The sequence below is a fragment of the Lichenostomus cassidix genome, chromosome 1, assembly GCF_008360975.1.
Source record: "Lichenostomus cassidix isolate B80296 chromosome 1, HeHo_3.0, whole genome shotgun sequence".
Taxonomy (NCBI): Eukaryota; Metazoa; Chordata; class Aves; order Passeriformes; family Meliphagidae; genus Lichenostomus; species Lichenostomus cassidix.
The window spans coordinates 18,651,137-18,672,770 of record NC_139479.1 but is presented as its reverse complement, the minus strand read 5'-3'; the positions used below and the strand labels follow the sequence as shown (position 1 = coordinate 18,672,770).

Below are 21,634 nucleotides of genomic sequence, written 5' to 3'. Positions count from 1 at the left end.
CAGACCCTTCTGCTGTTCAGAGTTCCAAGCTGTTAAGGAAAACAGTTGCCATTTACAAAAAAAAAAAAAAAATTGAACTAGTCCTCGTGCAGAATAAGCTTGAGTCAGAGCATTTCTAAACAATTATTTAACTATTAATAATTTATTATAATAGTCCTTGGTAAAAGCATCTTAGAACCACAATTAGCAGCAAAACAGAAGATGGGCTAATAAACTCTGTGGCAATGTGTGTTTACACAATTAAGAGCTATAAATACATACTTTGGTGACAAGCATAAAAAAGAGCCCAATAAGCAATGAAGAGTAGAAAACACCCTTGGTGAGCTGGACGAGAGAGAGAGGTCAGAAAGCCACCAGCAGCACCTGAACCTCCACCATTTCTTATGTCTGAGCCAAATGTCTCTTAAGCCAAATCCCAGTTCTGTTGGGAGCCCCAACCCCACGCAGTTCTCATGTGCCTCTGTAAAAGCCAGCATTGTTACCAAGGGGGGAAAACACATTTGCAAAAGGAACACCCAGTTCTGATGCTTCACTCTTGAACCCTCCAGGCTAGCAAGCAGAAACTTCCAATTGGGCAGTTCAAGACTAAGGGGAGTAGAACCAGGTGAAAAACACCAAAGCTTAACCATTTGCAAAACAAGAAGGAATCAATATGAAACATTTAAACTATACAGAACACTTATACACATCACTATTTATTAATCTTATAAGTATTTACCATACAATTACTCAGCTGAGCTTCTGATTTGTTTCATATTAGTGTGACACAAAAGTTGAATTTTGAATTATTTTTCTATTGTTATTTATACACATGGGAACCATTTACAATTCAAAAACAATTTTTCTACTTAGTCTCTGAAAGAAAGTTATTAGTTTGGACTGAATAGCTTTTCTATACCAGCTTAGGTCATTCAGTAATCACTTTTTCACTACACAATATTCAAAAAAGAACTGAGATTACTGAAAATAGTTGTATTGGCAAGGAAGGAAGGCAAATTAAGGGCAAATATTTCAAGTTTTTAAAGCCAAGTCTTCCTACTACAAATTCTATTTCCAACTTTCTCCTACTTTATTATATTCTACCAGACAGAAATGTTGTAGAAAGACAAAACATGCTTTAAATGTTTTCCCTCTCTACGTATATCTTGCATGTTAGGTCAGCTGCTCCACTTCACAGCTCAGCTGAAAATTTGTAATTAAAATGCAGAGGTAAAATACATTTGAAGAATGCCACCATAAAAGATGCAATTCTTTGCTCTTTCAAAGAAACTCAAGTTTTTCCACTTGTCACACAATTGTAAGTGATGTAAGACAAAAGTTATCAAGAGGAATGAAAGCTACTAACAGTGAGATCTTCTGTATTTTACTGTGGTTTACAATATCCTTAGTCATGCTTGGGTTTTGTTATTAAAGGGGTTTCTTTTTGGTTGCTGTTGAGTTTGGCACAAAGTGTCTCCAAGCCATGAGCCATTAGAAACTTTTGTACAAAAAAATAAAATAAAAGCTTATTACTATGTAGGTGTTCATTTTAACCTGTCAACAGGTTACAAAGAAAAGAAGATGAAAGTAAGATAGTACAGAGAATTATAACATACAAACTACAGTTATGCAGTAACTCATTTGACTGATGAGTTTCCAACATAACTTTAAAAATTAACACTTTCACAAAATGTCTATATTGCAGACTTTGTACGATATGGGAAAACAAGACTATGGCAGTTATTTCAAGACAATGCAACACAGCAAGGTTGTACTTATGTTCTTAAAACAAAGTTATTAACTTCAACAACTTCCTTCCCTTCTTGTCACCAGGTGCTTAATTTCAACAAAAAGGAGCACCAAGTAGGCATCCACAGATACTCATTTTTCATCCATCCATAGCCCACTAATTGTTGTACTCTGCATACATCCTAATATCCATATTTACTGTGTTGTTATAAGCACCTTTCATACATATACAGTACATTGATATGGACTTGGGGAAGGATTATAAAAAAACTTCATATGGAAAGCTACTAATTTCATCAATGTCTGACAGCTTCACTAAAAGACTTCACTGGAAATATAAAATCCAGCACTAGAATCTTAAACCTAATTAACCTTAATTCAGCAAAATAGAAACGGAAGATTTTTGTTTCATTTGGAGTGACTGCTGTTCTAATGCTTCAGAGCATCTCAACCATATTAGAAAGGCATCTCTCACAGACACCATCTACTAAAACAGTAATAAAGCCAGCTGTTGATCTCTAATAAATGAAATAAGAACAATGCCAGACATTCTCAGAATCAATGCAAAGACAGAGAAACTCAAATCACTGAGAAGTGAAATAACATTCCACAAAAAAAGTCAGTAAATAAAACCACCCAATTCTACTGAAATATTAGATTGGCCCCAGAGTGGGAGATTCCACCTCAAAGAAATCAAACATACCAAGTTAGGGCAGCTATAATTTAGGATTTGTCATAATGCCAATATTCTCTATAAAAAAAAAAATCTGAGATTTCTGATCCCTATTTTACACAATGAATTATAATGCTTATAACTGTAAATTTTAAAGAAGCAATCTATATACAGCTCCAGATCTTAAAATGCAAACTTTTAAAAAGAGCTCTTCAGGTATATTTCATGCTGTCAGTTTCATTAGTAAGATACTGAAAGCTTAAGAGTAAAAATATTCTGCTGAATTCAGTGGGCCTACACACACTGTATTCAGTCATGCAGGATTTTCTCCTAAACTTTAATGCTGATGCTCCAGAACTGCCCAGGAGACTGCTTTCATGGTAGATGAAGATTAAAAATATAACCCACATCCTTCTGCACTGAAGTTAGCCATTACTCACTTCTTTCATTCAATAAAAATTGACTTCTGCATCTACAAAATCTCCTGGTCACCTATCAAAACATGACCTATTTGCTCCACTGCTTACTATTATTATTAGGGATCTTTCTCAGGCTCTCTGCCCCTCACTGATATTGTCCCTTTCGCTGTAATACTTGTTTTCTAATCCACCTCATCTGCCTGGATGAGCTCTGCATTCTCCTTTCCCCATTTCCTCCTCTTAAGACTTCTTGAATCTCTTCAGTGTGTCTTCTTCACTTTTTTTTTCTTACATCCATACCATATCCTAGAAATCCATTGACAAAGGACAATTACTTTGAAAATAGATGCATTAACCTCTCAATGAGTCCCACTACTATGCTGCTTCCCCTGCTTCTACCCTTCTTACTCAAACAACACTCATTAGCAGTTGTTTGATTTCTTCTCAGCATGGAACACAGGCAGATCAGGCAGATGTTGCAGCATTGCCACTGGGTGAACTCTGTGGTAAGAATTCAGGTGAGAAGAGTGAGCTCACATGGCAACTCCACAATGAACGTGAACTAAGTCACCCTTTAGTGACAAAGGAACAAGCCACTTTTCATGTATCACTGAGTAAGAGATTTTCTAATGGACAGAAACTTCTTCATGTAGATATTCAACAAACAGGCATTTATCCTGATCTAACTTCCTTGCATTTCCATAACATAAATTGTTCAGGAGAGCTGTTTGAAGCCTTGCTGTCACATAAATTACCAGAGTATGCATATTGTACCAATAGTAGCTGCTTTACATAAAGAAATGTAAAGGAATGTTACTGCAAGTAACAAACAACCCTTTCATGTTACGTGTAAGGGAAAACGCAACAAAACATATCTGTATGATAAAGAAAAAATCTTCTGAGACAGAGTCCATCAAACCTCTATAAAAAGCTTTGTTTCTGTTATTTATTTTAATCTTGCACAATCTTTGTGGGTTTTTAAATGAAGGATACTAAAAATTAAATTCTTTTTTCATAAATAATGCAATAGAACCTCATTGTACGTATACTTCAGAGCAATTAAGACTGTTGTACTTTTTTCCCAGGATTCTCCCTTGACATTTCAAAAGTTGTATAGTACAGCACATCAGCAAAAATAATGCACTGATGGGAATATCCTGACAGAAGCAAAGAAATCACCAATGCCACACTTCAGGCAATTTTCTTTAAAAAAAGCTACAAGACCTGAAAGAACATTCAACCACAAAACTATAATTTATTTTCTAATACATCTCTAGCACATAAGTGCTAACTAGCTCCTGTCTCTTTCCATTGAGAAAGTATTAGACAACTCGGCAAATATATGTCAATAAAACAAACTTAAGATCTACAGATGTTCAACCCTGCAAAGGTCTGGGCACCTGAAAGGTGAGAGGTTCCCCAGATGCTTAACAAGAACTTTCCATATCTCTCAAGACCAAGCCTAAAAGAGCTTTTTATTTCTTGGTGCCGACCCATTTAATATAAACCTATCTCCTTCATGGTGTGTTTTCTGGGAAATGTCCTGTCTTTGAATAAATCTTTACCTTTTCAAGCAACAGGGTTCTCAGTAACATTTTAGCCATACACATCTACAGCTTACTTTGCACGGATTAATGTGACTTTCCCATAAAAGTTGGCTTTAACATTATAAATAACTGACAAGTGTTAAATAAACTCTTTGGAAAGCAAAGCTCAAGATGAAATGAAGACTCCCTGCAGGCACCCCACCTGGCAGCAAGAAGGCAGAGGCCACCACAGCTGCTCATTCCCACCACCCCAAAGCTAACTGGGACATTCCAAGGCAGCAGCTCTTGTAAATATTTTGAATGTCACTTTCACAAGGGACTGGGCAAATCAAGTGCACCACTGAGATGGAAGTTACTCTGAGAAGATGCAGGTTTTACAAGACCCAATGCTTTCTGCTACCCTGCTCATGAAAAATCCTGGGCTAGCATATAGCCAAATTTTCAGTTGTCCTCCCATTTTTCAAGTTACAGAGCAACATACACATCCTAAAAATCAGGCAGAAAACAATTTACAAGTACTCCTGACATTTGCCCTTACACACCACAGTCTGACATTTTCCTTGACTTTTTACCTGTCCTTTCCACCAGTACAACAACACTTCCACTTGTGCATGGTGCCATCTCAGTGTATCCACATGGAAACTCACTGTGCCCTGGCTCCCTACACACTTGCATTTCCACAATTAGGGTGAGAAGAGAAGGTGAGATCAGGGGCAAGAAGGGAACCATTGAGAACCTTTTTAAAAGATGATAGAGCAGTACACATTTGCAGCTCTGTGCATGCATACACCAGGTCCAGGGAGATAGCACATCCAAGGAAATCAGTCTCCTGTGGCTGGGGAGGCCATCTGGAGGAGGAATTACAGGGCAAGGAAAGGACTCTTACTTGGCACTGGGCCTCTGCCAAGACAAGGCAATGGGATAAAAGGACTTGACCTCTGAAACTTGCCTGAGGATTAAATGAGCTTCTTCACATTGTGTATGAATGTAACTGTTTTGATTGTGGTTTGCCATCCTACTAGACTGTAACAAGAGGTTTTCTCTCAACATAAACAAATTACATCAACAGCCAAAGGCATCGTGGGACAGCATGCACACATTTCCTTCACAAGCACCTACTCTGTGTGACATTGCACCAACCCTTCATCCTAGCAGGGAGGAACAACTCTCCTGGCAGGGCAGGGCAGGCCACCACAGGCACATCCTCACTGCACACCACCATGGTACTCAGTTGAGGCAATACAGACAGAGATTACACGCAAAAATTTAGTATGACAAAGATTCTTCAGATAACTTTTGGAATGGGCCAAATCTCCTCATTCTCTACCCTCACTGTCACCAGTGACATCTTCTCAAAGTCTAATGTGAAGATGACAAAGGGCAGGGTTCCAACACCTTTACCAAAGAAACTAGAGATACATGAGGAGAGTTGGTTTGCAGCTTCTAAGAATATTTTAAGTCACAGAGTTAAAAGCAGATACAAACATACCAATTGATAGAAAACATCACATTGCCTGAAGGACAAGTAATCTTACATGACAACAGATATTGGACTTCACCCAAGGTGACAAGGCACAGGCAGAGAGCATTCGACCTTTTCAGCACCCCACCTCAAATCTTTCAATTAGTTACACTAACAAAAATTTATAGTGCCATTGAACACTCAGAACTTAGCCTCTGTTATGCTAAGTTCCCATCTCAGAAATGTCTCAGCAAGAAGCCACTCCTCTCGTTTGTACTGTGACAGGTGATGTGCATGTACAGTGGCACGCACTTGGGTGTTTAACACACATAAAGCACATGCTGGCTGCTGCCCCTCAAAGACCCCACGCTTTACTTCTCAGTATTACCAACAGAGGCAATTCCTAAAGCAGAATCTGATTAAAATCTGAAAGAAATAGCTTCTACCATCTGGATGATTTAGCTGATGTATGCTAGAACAGCCTTTCTTTCATGTAGTGATACACTGAGCCCGGTCCTGTTATAAATACGTCCAGCATAAGAATAATCGCATGCACTGCCAGGGATAAGAGGATTCTGTGAACATGGCAATCAGCCTTGGTCACCCTGAGTGAAACACTGAGGTAACTGCAGGGGAAAAAGGAGAAGATAAAGTCTATTGTAAAGATACAGTATTGTGCCATCTCTGATATTCATTTCATTCTATTGATGAAGAGTTTATCTGATGAACTGGGGAACACAGGCTTCAGACAGCAGGTCCCCAAAAGGAAGAGACCTAGCAGCTTTCTCATTTTAAATTCCTAGACAACACTGATACTGCAACAAATAAACCTCTGTGAGCTTCCAAATATCCAGTGGGATATTTGCGTTTAACAATATAACACATTAATGCATCCCAAACACTACTGATGTAACACTGCTAGTTACTGGTAGTCAAACACAAACCCACTCTTTCAAAAGCGTATGATTAAGTCCTAGCTGCTAAGAATTAAAGAACAGATCAGGTTAATGAGTAGAAGGGATGATATAAGCAGAGTCCTCCCTCATGAACTGAAGACAGCTTCTTGAAGGACTTTCTGCAGGTTCAATGAACACTAAGCAGCAGCAGTGAGCTAAAGTGAGAACTTTACTAATGCTGCTACCTCAGTATGAAGAGCATCTCTGTACTCTACACTGAGGGGTCTTGCACACAGCCAGTTGGCAAGAGCTGCAAGGAGCTCTATGGATCTAAAGTGCCACAGGGCTGTAAAAGAAGTGGAAAGGAAGGTATCCAAAAACCTAGTATTTTAACACCAAGGAGAAATTTGAAGCTTGCTTATTAGAAACAGCTGCCCTTCACATACAGGACAGCAATGGGGAGCACCATTCAATGAGAGCAGAAAGCTTTGCAAGGGAGCAGGAATGATACTACTCTACTCCAACACATCCTTACCTCACTTCACATATCCACGTAGTTACAGTCAAGATTCACACACAGTTACTTAGTTCAATCCAGATCTTGTAGGGATTCCTCTGTGGAGTACTGAGAAATATTAGCAGTTCAGTCCAAAACCTTTGTGCACATCACGTAAGATGAATACTGCTCAGCTTGAGTAGAAATAGCCATTGTTAGAAAAGCAGGCTCTTGAATGATTAATCATTTCTGCATCAGCATATATACTCAAGGCACATTCCTTGTTCTGGAAAGCATCCATTTACAGTCCAGAGGAAGGCTACAAAGATGACAAGTCACCTCACACTGTAAGACAGAAATATGTGGCTGATTGGTACTGAGGAGCATCCAAAACAACAAAAAAGTTCTCTCTTCTCTGCTAAAAAGCTCAGCACTCTGCTCCTTCCCCCTTTCCCTTCACTGAGTGAAGATGGTTGGTCCAGCTGGTTTTATCTCCGTGACTTGGAACAGCTGTGCTCTTCTTGACTACAAGTACACCTGGCTCATCACAACAGTCTGTGCCGAGAAGACACTGCCAGTCTTCCATGGGACCTTACTATCAATGTAAATACCTTTAAACTCTCATTTCAAAGGCCACCTGGCTTTTCAACAGTTATTTTTCCAGAAGTTATTGAATATTTATAGTTGTTTGCATATATATTCAGGCACTTACCTTTTTCTATTTCTTACCTAGTTATTACTGTGTAAGACTGGCTATTGAAGAATAACCAAAGGCAAGTTTAATTCTTCACTATTCTGGAGAACATTTGGAGCAAACCAAGTAACTGGTTCTAAGTTTTCACCCTCCTAATTCAAGGCAACATGCATTTTTCAGGATGACACCACCATGAGCCTAAAAATAATGAATCCTTTCAAATGCTGTATATCTTTCAAACATAAAAGATCCATTGGCGGCAAGTCAAGGAGAGAGGAAAAATGTTTTATATAGGATTTTCATACTGATTTAAGTATTTTGTCTCCAAATATAGATGTAATATTAGGTATTTTCATCACTAATACAAGGCTGTACACTTAAAAATTGTTCTTTTGACATCATACTGCCTCTTCAAGCTATGCTTCAAGGCCTCAGTACTTTTGAGTGCTCATCTAATAAAGCAGTTAATTCTTTCATGTATTGGCATCATATGGATATTAAGCTTTCCTTACTTAAGGGAAGTGTTTACTGGAAAACCAGATTATCATTCTGACAGTCTTCTGCATCCAGAAAGACAAAATTGCATCTTTGCATCTGACAAATATTTAATGCCTTTATAAAAGCATTGTGGTGTAAATTTACAGTTAGAGGTCTTTGATTTCTTTGCTTTTGTTTCAAAATATTATTCCTGTTTGACGAAGATTTTGCAAGATGTCTTAAGTCCACGTGCTGGACTTCCTGGCCCCGAACCATGCACAAAGTTTCCCAGCTTCCTTAATTGCATGCACATGGAAACACGAGAAGGGCTGAGCTGCAATCCAGCATAACTAAAATAGGAAGGTAAGAGTAGCGACAGGTACTACGTCTGCTGAATATTACAAAGTTTTGCTGGTTTACAAGCTTTTAATGTCACTGAAAAATCCACCTAAAAAGAAAGAAGGCTTGCATCTACAAACCACTCGGGGAAAGTGGGTATGTAAAACCCACAGAACAACACTGGCTTTAGAGGATAAGACCATTTCTCGCTGTGTTAAAACCTTTCAGATGCTAGCTCACATTTTTTACTAAGATAAGGCACAAAGCTACCCTTAGCAGAGAAGGCTCAGTGTGAACCCAGCTCATGTATTCTTGTCCCTACTGTGTGAACAGAGTGCATGGTATTGATTCCAAGCCTGGGACCCTCTCCCTAGCAAATCACTGCAGTCATGTCCAGCTGCCATCAGAAGGCTCTGAAGCCAGCTGCACATGTCAGATGCTGCAGGAGTTGATGGGCATAAAGGTTGCCTCTGCTGCCTGCAGGACAGGGCAGGCAGGCTGCACAAAGGTACACAAACCTAATGACAAAGTCACCTCTCAGGCCCACATCACATCTGACCTGCCAGACCTCTAGGGACACTTGGGTGCGAGGCAAGAACTGCTCAGCATATGAGCCAAATATAGCAGGGCCACTGGGCTGGGAAACAACTCTGTGGAAGAGGTCCTGCTTCTGAACTCGAGCCAGCAGTAAGCCCTCACAGCAAAGAAGGCCATCAGCTTCCTAAGCTGCATAAGCTGCATTAGACAAAGTGTCACCAGCAGGTCAAGGGAAAGGATCCTTCCCCTCTGCTCAGCATGGCTGAGACACACTTGGAATGTGGGATCCAGTTATGGGTTCCCTAGTACAAGAGAGACAAGGACTTACTGGAGCAAGTTCTCCAGCAAAGGGCCACAAAGATGATTAAGGAATGGGAGCTTCTCTCATACAAGGGGAGGCTGAGAGAGCTGGAGAAGAGATGCCTTAGAAGGGTCTTATCTATCTGTAAGGGGAAGGAAGTACAGATTCTGCTCTTTGGTGCCCAGTCACAGAACAAGAGACAGTAGACACAGGCTGAAACTCCACTTAAAAATAGGAAGAAACTTCTGCAGTAAGGGTGGTCAAACACTGGCATGGATGCCCATGCATGCTGTGTAGTCTTTGTCTCTGAAGATGCCCAAAATAAAGCTGAACAGAGGCCTGAGCAACCTGCAGTAGCTGGCCGTGATCTGAGCAAGGCATTGGACTAGATGATCTCTAGGGGGACCCTTCCAATCTTAACTATTCTCTAAGTCTGTAAAAAATTAATAGTACAAATCATATTAGACAGCACTTCTAAAACTAGTAAGAAAGCATATAGCAAAATATAGGTTTTTTAAGGGGACCATGTCAGTCATTGAAGTTTTATCAGTAGACTCAAGTGATTTATTACTTTCATTCTTCACCCTTCATGGAGGAAAGCAAAGCTGTTTTAACCCCATAAAATTTCTTCTGCCAGATAAACCAAAACTTTTATCAACAGTAGCTTACCAACCAGCTGAGAAAATAAGTGGAGAAATAATACTTAAAACAAATTAGTACATTATGCTATTTTCCCCAAGCCTTCACTGCCAGTCTTGAATTGTTGAAGTTATTAACATGCTAATTAGTACATGTTGAAATAAAAAGTACCTATTGTGATAAATAATTACACCCCACGGAATATTGAAAGGTTTATGAAAACAAATTTCTTCATAATTCAAAACGGCAGCACATGAAAACATGCTAGCTGCATGCTTATATTCCATCTACATGTGGCCAATGAAAACCATTGCCAAAAGCAAGAGTTCTTGAGAGAGCAAATAAAAAAATGAGAACATAATAACATTTGTCTGATTAACTCATTACCAAATTACAAGAAATAACTAATAACCCTTTTTGTTTAGAAGAAATTCATCTCACTTAGATTTTATTTTACTTTTTCTTGCCAATGATGAGACTGACTCAAATGATTCACGTTCAAATGTGAATGTGAAGTTGCCCAAGATTGTGTGTCTAGGGAAGAAATCCAAGGAAACAGTCTGGTCTCTTACTGCAAACCAAAGAAAGCAATTCTCAAAATAAAAACTGACATTTTCTGAAGTCACAAAACTACAAAGTCAGACCATTTCTTCCTTTGAGGAGTCTTTGTTCACCTCGCTGCCTTGAAATTCCTCCATAGGTGAGTGATACCTTCCCTTTGGACTCAAGGCTGGTTTTGGGCAGCTCCATTCAAAACCCACAAATTCTGGCATACTTCTGATGCTGACACTCGGTGAGGAGCAGCGCTGCCCTGATCAAGTCTCCTGCCTTCTTGTGAGGATGCTTTTTCACAGAAGCTCTGTCCCAACTCAGTGTCTCCTGAGCACATTCTCCCAACAAAGAGGGACTCAAATGCACAGAACTAGCTAATTGCATACTCCAGGACAAACGGGACATGACTTTCACTGATGTCACAACAGCATCAGCTGTGGTAGCTGGCTCAATGTTAAGAAGAAGACAACATGAAAAGATGGCACAAGTCTTTATGCCTTCATCCAGCCCAGAGTTCCTTACTACCAGAGGTAAGTGAACTTGTCATGTTAGCAAGCATTTATCCACAACTGGATTTAGCTGTGTCCTGTCCTGGCATGGAATGCTAATATTTATTAGCAATAGAAATACTGAGGAGTACTATAAAGTAGGAAAGGTTGTTCTGCCCTCCGTGTCATGATGATTACAAATTAAGACAATGCCCAGTTAAAGAGACACTATTCAGAGTCTGGTAATAAAGCTGTTTCCAGAGGTAAAAGAGACAGACACTCGGGAATGCTTAAACTGTGCTGGAGTGTCTGACATACCAGCAATATCTGGGGGGGAAGAAACAATGAGAGAAGAAACAACTCCCATTCATGTTAAAGGGATTAGGATCAGAGTCCTGCAGATAGAGGTACTCCACAAGACACAGAAATCAAGTGTGTTTTGAAAGTTCTACATATAATAGAAGCAATGCCAAAAATTTTATCAGGATAGACTTTACTGCACTACGTTTATTCCTAGCCAGATCACACTCACAGCCCATCACCCATGCTAGAGAGCAGCTTGGCTTAGCCAAGGCCATTCCAGAGAGGTTTCACAGATCAGAAGATGCATTAAGGGATTTGATTTACAGGAATTATTTTAATGTTTTGCTAATCTAAGTGATACTGCATTAAACCCATTCTAATACCCAAATTAATACAGTTTAGAATAGGAAAAAGAAAAGATTGCTCTATCAGCTTGCAAAGCCAAGCCCTCCTGACCATCAACCCAACATACATTTCATAATAAAACCACACACTGGAGAGGATGTTAAATGCAGTGAATGTAAGCGTAGTGAAGCACAAGGCCTGGTGGGAGGAAAGTTAGGTGGAGTGTGCAGCTTAATCACAACAGCTCCAAGTGGGAAAAGCTGGAAATAGAAGGCACATAGGAAAGAACTAAGTTGTCCCAAAGCAACAATCACATTTCTCACTTTGTTCAAAGGCTTATAGTTATTATGTAGAAGGCAGAGCCGGTAAGCTAAGGAAGCACACTGAAAAAAATGACAGGCAAATGAGTATTCCACCACTCAGGTACCATTAGCAAACCATATATGCTGAAAACCAGGAAGCTTCCACTGCTGCAGTCTTTAGTAATTCATGGAAGCCAATTACTGAGTGCTTGTAAAACACTCTTTGATACCCTAGCTCAGCTAGGTTTGCACAACAGGCACAAACCACACAGTCCCCAACCACTTGAAACAATTTGAAAGTAAAGAAGCCAAGATATGCATCAAACTTCTAGCTAACTTTTATGGAACTTTGCATTTCTGCTGCTGTTTCTGGTTTCCGTTTTATTCCAGTACTTCTATTATTTAATGATTTACATTGCACCTACATCCATAGCTATCAGCCATCCTTCCCATATAGCCTTAAAAGGACTTGTTTAGATTTGCAGGGGGAGGGGGACGAGAGGAAAGGGGGTTCCTTCTGACTGCACTATGTCAAGGTTGTTGGAAGCCAGCAAATCCTGGCCTCCTGACCCATTTTTAAATAGCAAATTATGAAAACAGTCCTCACACTGTTTCTCACTAAAATCAATTTTATGATTCTACTTGTAGGGAGAGATACAAATCTACATTTTGGTGACAAACAGAATGTGAAGCATTCTATAATTTTCACTTTAAAAGGATGCAAGAATCGCTGGCTCTTTACAAACTTGCCGTGCTCAGCACACACACACAAAAATTTAAACAAGTCCTTTTAAGGCTGCATAGCTTCTGTCTTAGGAAAAAAAAAAACCCACACAACCCTCACATATTTGCTGAACTGGGTTGCTAGCACTTCCCAGAGCTCTTCTCCATCCCTTTACAAGAATCAAACCATGTCCTGTCCCCAGACACACGGGGACAAAACCACCCTCTCATTCCTCACCAGCGGGGAAGGGATGGCCTAGTGACATTGCTTCCACTTGGCAGAAAACTTAGAATAAATTATAAAAAAACCCAGGATTTAAAATTACACTACAAATGGAAAAAAAAAGGGAAGTAGGGGAAAAAATGGAATTGGATTAAATCACTGAAACGATAAGCTATTTTTCTGTCTCAGTGACACTAAAGCTCCATCTTCATTTTCCTAACGCACTTGATTACCAATCTTCACTGGCTTCAGGTCTTCATTTCTTGCCTTTGTGATATTAACATACTTTAAAGCTCTGAAGACCAACTGGTACATAGGATCTGTCTTCATCATAAATACATTCCATAACAAAAAAATCTAGAAATGAAAATATCTTCTCACTTTTTCAATTTTTATGTCCTCCAGCACGTTTTGTCGCCATGGATACTCAAGGCTCTACTTTTCATTTATTTTGCGTGGAATATGAGCCTTTCAACAGATACACAAAACATTAACACACAAAACCCTCACAAAAACCACCACAAATTCCTCAATGTGAATCTTTTTAATATAAAATACTTGCTCTGTGAAAACCAATATTCCTTTTGGACCCCACAAGTCCTGGGCAGAAGAGGTATTTCCTATTCTAGCCAACAGGTTTTATCAGAGAACATGACAAGAGAAAGGTGAGCATCAGCTGACTGAGAGGCTGTTCAAGAAACACCCTTTTCCGATGGACTAAGCTCCTGATTGCTAACCTGAGTTTATTTATGCCTAGCTTATGACTCATAGCTGTGCTTTAATGGAAAGAATTCCTTCTTTTCTGTTTATTCCCTTGATATATCATTGACAATAATCACACCCTTCTCATCTCCCCTTTCATTGTGCTAAGCAACGTTATTCTCCTTCACTCCTCAAGATGACAGTACCTCTATTTCCTTAATTGTTTTCATACAATTTCTCCAGACATTAATTCATCTTTCTTGAACACAGGGCACTGGAAATGTACTCAAATTCCCAGTGAAACTGCATCAGTGCTCTTTGCAATGCCAAAAACACTTTTCTCTATCAAAAACCTAACACCAAATACAAGGCTTGTGATTAGAAAAGAAAAAAAATAATCCCATATTCTTCAAAAAAGCAACAACTACCAAGAACCATCAAATTATTCTGGTACAATCTGCCTATGGTAAAATTATGCTTCATTTTCCTCTCCCATTCATCATTATTCATTGTTTTTAATAATGACTTTCTTGTTCTAAACTCTTTCACACAACAAATGTCAGAATAATCAATCTATAGGTGCCCAAGTCAGATTTTGGCTTCTTTTTAAGAGGAAAAAATACATTTGTTATTCTCCAGTCATATGTGAGCAGCTCTGGAAGGACTGAGCTATCAAAAATGCTTGAGAACAGATTTTAAGGTTTATGTGTCAGCCTCTACAATATTTTGAGTTGATGTCTAATGACACAGGCAACATAAACCTTGCAGAAAGAGTAATATATTCTACAAGAACAATGAATTTTATTCATAAAATATAGCTAGGGAGAGGACCTTGTGCCATTATTACATTCATTTAGGGATGGATATCATATGGTTCCCAGGATCTGGAAAGATCAGACACTTGAGTTTTAGTCTTAAAGCAGAGATTCCATTTTTCAGCCCCTCATTTACACAAGTAACATTGGGTTTAGTACAGCACCTCCAATATTATCACTCTATTGAGAGTGGAGATAGGAAACACCTCATCCTGAGATAATTTGTGTTATTTTTGAGGTATATTACTTACTCAATGCATCATGGCATCATTTCAGTCCCTGTTTCTGTGCCTGAAGGACATCTTTTATTTGTATCAGCTTCCTCTGCAAAGAATGCAGCTTGAGTTTTCCCACTTGCACAGGAGCCTTTAGCCTTCTTTGTTTGCAGGATCTCTGCTTACCCTTTATTCTGAGGCAGCTAATTGTACAATTGCATTTCTAATAGAATGCTTTATTTGTGCTTTTAACAGCTTGGGGACTTTGTTTTCTGGAGAAAAAAAATTAACTGTCCCCGATCTCTTCAGTTTATTTAATTAATTTCCTTAACTTTATTCTCTGCATTTGTTCAAATTTCATTGGAAATTGGTTAAATTGTCAGCATTTGTTACAGTATTGTTTTCATAGTCAGCTCTTTAACAAGGTCATTCCTACATACCAAAGCCAAGCCTGAAATGGAGTGATCTTTTCATTCAGCAACTATTAGGAGAAGTATGTTGACTACTACATCCAGAAATATCCTTCCTATCATTATTAATAGCATCTTCTCCAAGGAATAAAAGTTTCCCATAGATATGGATCTCCCAGTAGTATTTCCTTCTCTAACAACATTGACTTCTACACAAAAGCTGAACTTGGCATCTGCAGCAAACTCCTAATACCATCTCACTGCACCTCACATTTAAACCTGCCCAGAGAGGGTAAAAGCAGGACTGTGCACTTGTCCATCCCCTCAACCACGAGGCATCCAGGCAACCAGCAACTGCAATAACCTTCTCACCACCCCCAGGCCATTCTGGCACTGTGTGAACAGGCTGGAAGCACAACTAATGTTGCATATTTCATAAAAAATACACTCAGAATCCATTTTTAAAGTACTCCTAACGACAAACATTTAAAAATTCATAAACTTTGCCATGGTTTTTAAAACTTCTTAAGTTTGTGGATCCCTTCTATCAAAAATGTGAGAGATTAGCCAGTCTGACCTAATGGAAGGCTCTTATCTATATTAGACATTTTTTTTACACACAGACAAGTTTTAAGACAATTTTTTCTTAATTTGGCATTTCAGAAGCACCTCTCACCTTTGTAGTGTAACAAAAGCAGCTTTAAGTACTTGAGTGCAGTTGTATTTATTAACACTTTGAATGAGTCACCACTTCCAAATGCCTTATGCTGTCCTTAAAATCATACTGGCATATATTTCCTTTTAACATTTTGCTAAGTGCTACTAAAACTTTACAGCCCTGGGGGAAAATTATGTAGGAGAGAGCTGGCAAACTTACACTTTAAACAATGAGGCACACATAGATCTGTTCATCCTTTACTCCATTAGGATTCACAACAAGCAAAAAAACTACCTTTACTTAATGTAATGTCATCCATAAAATTTTACAAGTATGGATTATATTTTCCTCCAGAAAATGCAATACATCCCTGATAAGCCTGCACAAAGGGCCACTGCTTAGGATTTGAGATTATCTTTTTGCTAAGTGTAGCTATATAAGAGGAAAAAAGCCAATATGAATTTTAAAAAAATAAATAGGTTCGCAATAGAGTCTCTTAAAAGGGTATGTACTGTTCTGACTTTTTAGTCTTACATTTTCTGTTTTCAAAAGTATGGCAAAACAGAAAGAATAGCACTACTGAAGTGAATTAGTTAGAGGACTGGAAAAGTTCACATTATTTCTTTTAAGTTGATGTGGTCATCTTTGTCAAATACCTATACATGCTCCAGGAAGACGTGTTTTTCCCATTGGCAATGTATCCGTAACCACTGACAGTGAAATGCAGAAGCTGGAGGTTTCCTCCAAATTAAGCTATCCATACAAAAATTACTTGCTGTCACAGGAGTAGTGGTGCAAACAAAAGAAATCTGTTTGTATGAGCAGAGGGTTTGCCCACTGTAATGAGCACCTGCTTTCACTAACTGTGGTTTAATGTGGCAGGGACACACCTAAGAGCTCCTTCCACAGCTGCTACTCCAAGTGCCAGGAGTTTTCATACCCCCTGGGCCATGCCACAGATACTGGTAGAAGGGCAGGGGCTGCAGCAGCTGCAAGGATCAATGCTTGGGCTGTGGGCTGGCTGCCAGACACTCCAGCACCTCATCTATGCCTCTCTCATCCATACTTCACAATCTCCCCTCCTTTTCATCCCACACTAGCTACAGTTTGCTATCTCCCAACTTCACCTCTCCTCCTTCTGTCCCAAAAGCAAGCACCATTAACAAACACACTTCAAGACAAACTCCAGCGGAATGAGAAAGATGAGGTATGTCCTAAGCTTCCCTCTTCTCCTTCGGCCGCAGAGGCAGCAGATCTGAGTCTCTGAGAGGATGATTCTTCCTTACTAAGGAGCTGCAGGATAAAGTTGATTCAGGCAACTATTTAAAAGATAGGGAATTAAAATAATAAAGACACAAGTTGAAAAGGTTGCCAAGGGCAGTATTCATTTAAATGAAGAACACTGCAATGCTGATGTCAGCTGCTAAGCTTGGGCTCCATTTATAGTTGGGGTGAGGAAGGGATCATGACAAAGGACATTTTCCCTTTGACTTCAGGCCACGAAATGAGCTCCTGTCACTCTCACATTTTTTTCCCCAGTGTGTGAAGTTCATCCCTGAAGAACACAACAAACACAGAGGACAGTTTCTAGGCAGAGACACGGAGTAAGGGTGTCCCTCCCAGGAGAGCCAGCATCCCTTCCATGGGCAAAACAAAACGAAGGAGAGAAAACTTGGATAAACAACAGGCCAGCAAAAGTGCAGTCTCAACTACAAGCTCATACGCTCACGTTGCCCCGAGAATGAATTTAAGTCAGTATGAAAAGCTGGTCACAGGGCTCTGGAAGAGCCCTTCAGCTGAAGCAGTGAACGGAAAAAAACATCCAACCTCTGAGACACAGACCCTGCTGTGTTTAGCTGAGATTGCACATAGCTGTGTGCAACAGTAAGGGACAGGGATCCATAGCCCAGGAGGTTCTCCATGTCTTACATTCTAAGATATACAGGCCAATTTTGCTAACTTGTCAAGGGGTTTCCTTCTCAAGAAATCACTTTCCAGTTTCAAGCAATTATGAAGAGTTACAGGCTCAAAGACTCATTTTTTTATAAAGAGTTACATTAAAACAGAACAAATATGCTTCTCTGAAACCTTCAGGAAAAGGATCAGTCCCCTAATTTGCCAGACATATAAGTAATAATTGCACTAGCATGCTTCCAGGGTGCTTATCTCTCTGCTATTGCCATTCTCTTTGAAGAAGAAGCAGATTCTCAGGAGAACAATAATTAATAGAGTCAGTCTAGAGACCATTTTCTCCAGTCCCTCTGCAGTGCTAAACCGCATGAGTCTCCAGGAAACAGAGTAAAGTGAACAATCTAAAAACAATCTAAACCTACTACAAATGGGAAGAAGATGTGCACCAAAGCAATGGGGGGACATCCACATGGTTAAGGGCGCTCCAGGAAAGCTATTCTTTCTTTTTTTCCCCCCCATTTTCCATGGTGCTCAAGTTATACCTAATGTAAATTAGAAGTACATGTTTCAGAGGTTATTCAGGAAGTAATTTAAATACATTTAGGATTACATACATATAAACTTATGGAAAGTGTAAGTGAGCCAGGAAACTAATATAACAAATCTGTGACTAAGAGGCAGGATCATCACACACTTCCCCCAGAATAAGGCCAAATGGAAGATGCAGTCTTGGTCCTGAAGTAGAGAAAATGCACATGAGCATCAAAAAAGGCACCAGAATGCATGCTGTCAAAACTATTACATGACCTGGGAAACTTTTGGATAAATTGTTTTTATGCTTCAGATCCAGGCTTTGTGCTGTAGAAGAGGCACCCTTCTGCAAGCACAGCTGCAAGTAAAAGTGCATCAATGTAATTACTGCAAGTTCACCTCCACTTTACCAATACATATATCTGGGCCCTTATATTTTTCTCCAAGTTGGTATATTGATCATTTCCATAACTAATGCAATTACTTCTGCTGCTGTCAAAACTACTTTTTTCTTCCTTGTTTTTATTTGACAAAAGTTAACACTGCAAAGACAAGATTTTTAAGGAACAGGATTTCTGAGAACTAATTGTGCAAAACTCCCAGGTGAGGTTTCAGTAATACCAACACTGAAAATATCACAACAGTCCGTACTCACAGTTAGGCATTAGAACAGCAAATCTAAACTTGCATCAGAACATGGCACACTAATCTCTGTTTTGCAAGATATAAAAAAAATGCCTGTATTTATAAAGATTTTTAAATGGGTAACTAACTTAGTTTTGGCAAGATAACTTAAGCATCTTCTAGTAAGTGCGAGCAAGCTTTGTTACAACCTCAGGAGGCCAACCAGCAAGCCTTGCTCACTCCTCCCATGTGGTGGTGATCAATGCCAATAACATTAGTTAAAGACCAGCTGTGAGGTGGTGATTGGGTAACCAGGTGAATAATCTGAAGTGAATACTTCCAGCAGAGAAGAAATACTTGAATGGCAACAAAAACATACGCAACTAATACATTGGAATATACATACTAAAGAAAGACAGAAAGCAGACAAGCTTGTGATTACAAGGATTTTTTTCCCAAAGAAACATCTTTCGAGCACTGCTCCTCACCAACATGATGGCTTGACCTTCACTTACGTGGCTATATCAGCAGAGTTGTTTGTATGAATGTGTAACTCAGCCTCCAAGTGCTGCCATTCAGTGAGGCTGATGCTTCAGTGAGCAAACAAAACCTAGAACTGCAGTCTGGGGAGCTATCAAGCCCCAGAACTAATGAAAACCAAGACATTGGGAGGTAGTTGAGAAGACCCAGGATTCACTGAACACCAGAGGACAGCAGGGCTTTTTCAGCCCTTTTTGAGTGTCAACACAGTTTCTATACAAGGAGTTCCTTTAAAGTGTCAGTCAGAGCATGCATCAAACCCTGGCATACACTGGCCAAAGGCACAGTGGTCTTGCAGCAACTGCTTGCTACCAGCAGGGATGGAGCTCAGGAAGACATCCAGCTACACCATCAGCAGGACTCTATCTGCAGTGCCCACCCAAACACCACATGAGTCTTCTTGTTTGAAGCAAATGTGAACACTCCTGTAGCTCTGAGCAGATCAGGACAGTCCTGACCTTCAATCTTCACTATATTTGCTCATTTATTACCATCACTGAGGCTGAAAGCATCACTCATAAGGCCGGGATCATCTGAACTGCATGTGGCACAACATGGACTAAAAAGACTCCCAAATGAAAAGAATTCACACGTTAAAACATAATTATAATGGGTGACAGTGAAGACAGAGCCATTCATTGACCCACTTCTGCTTTAACCACAGAAGCCTTGATGAGGCTTGAAGAGATCTGAAGAAAGCTCATGTAAAAGCAACCTCATTTGATTAATGAATGGAATCAAAAAGGTCTGTTTCTTTGTCTGCTTATGTGGAGCCAGATTCAGAAACTGCACTTAGAGTTAAATCTCTGTCTAAATATCTAAATACGCACTGTGATGAGTCAGAGTATTTATTGTTGCCTTGCTTCCAATCACCCTGTTAAAGCTGCATTCAAGCTTGCTTTAAAAGGGATCCACAAAGATAGCTAGAGGCCAGTTTAGGCAAAATAGCAAGACATTAATTCCTCATGGTAACTCCATTAACTGCAGAAACTTATCCCAGAATAAATGTGACCTCCCCTTTTCCCCCTTGCTTTTGCATCCTTAATACTCCCCTTTTCCCCCTTGCTTTTGCATCCTTAATAGATAAATAGAAATTCTGCTGAGTTAACAGAAAACTGAGTAGTATTACCATTAGTGGGGAAAAAAAGCTTCATGGGAGAAAACAGTGAGATGAATCACCAAGAACATAACAAGGTTATTTGTGAAAACCAAGGACATACGTACACACTCTATTACACATTATTACTTCTAAATGCACTGAAATGCATTAAGCACTTTACAGAACAAGCTATGTACAAACTCTGCTCTTGTCAGTTTATAAATTTGACTTCATAAACACTGAAATCATCCTCACCCTTGTCAAGCAGCCATGAGACTGCTGGGATTTTCAGAAGCAAAGGCTGAAACCTGCTTTCAGTTTCAAAGTTTATTTTACACCAGACCTCGGGCGCAGAGCTGTACCATTTCAGAAAACCTCAGTAATGTATACTGTAAAGAAAAGACTTGGCCATGTAAAACATTGACTTAGCCTGGTCTAGCACCCTTAGGAGAGGAACAGTGTTAGATAAGAGATCACCTGCAAGTGTCTCACACACACAAGACTAACACAATGCAGCGACAATCTACACAAGACAAGGGGGAAAATGAACAGAGCATCATTTTAACATCAGTCTCCTATATCTTTGCAGCTGAAGGTCTTCATCTGAATTTGAAGGGTTCAAACCAAAGCCCTACCTGGCAAACTGACATCAGCAAAATTAAAGGAAATGTAGTTAACAAATGACAACAGCATGAAGATCTGAGCACTAAAAATCCTATCTTGGGAGAATGTGTTATCAAATTACACACATACCTTGGGAGAAATGAAAAACCTTGCTATTTCCAGTGACTTTCAGTGAAAGAGACACTCTAATCTGCAAAGCCCCACACATTTAAGTTAATAGTTATTAAAAGTAGTCTATTTTAACACCAAAAGATGTAGAAAACTGATTTAAAAGTGTAAATATTCCACCAGGAATAATACAGAACAAGTTAGGCTGATAAATGTGCTCTGCATTGCATTTTTATTAAAAGTTGGTGTGGAT

The 21,634-nt window shown here is 39.4% G+C and overlaps 1 protein-coding gene across 2 annotated transcripts in view; it reads right to left on the bottom strand.

Moving 5' to 3' along the window:
- ARHGAP6 (Rho GTPase activating protein 6) overlaps positions 1–21,634 on the bottom strand; it is a 319,510-nt gene that overhangs the window by 132,080 nt on the left and 165,796 nt on the right. The gene's annotated exons all lie outside the window — the stretch shown is intronic.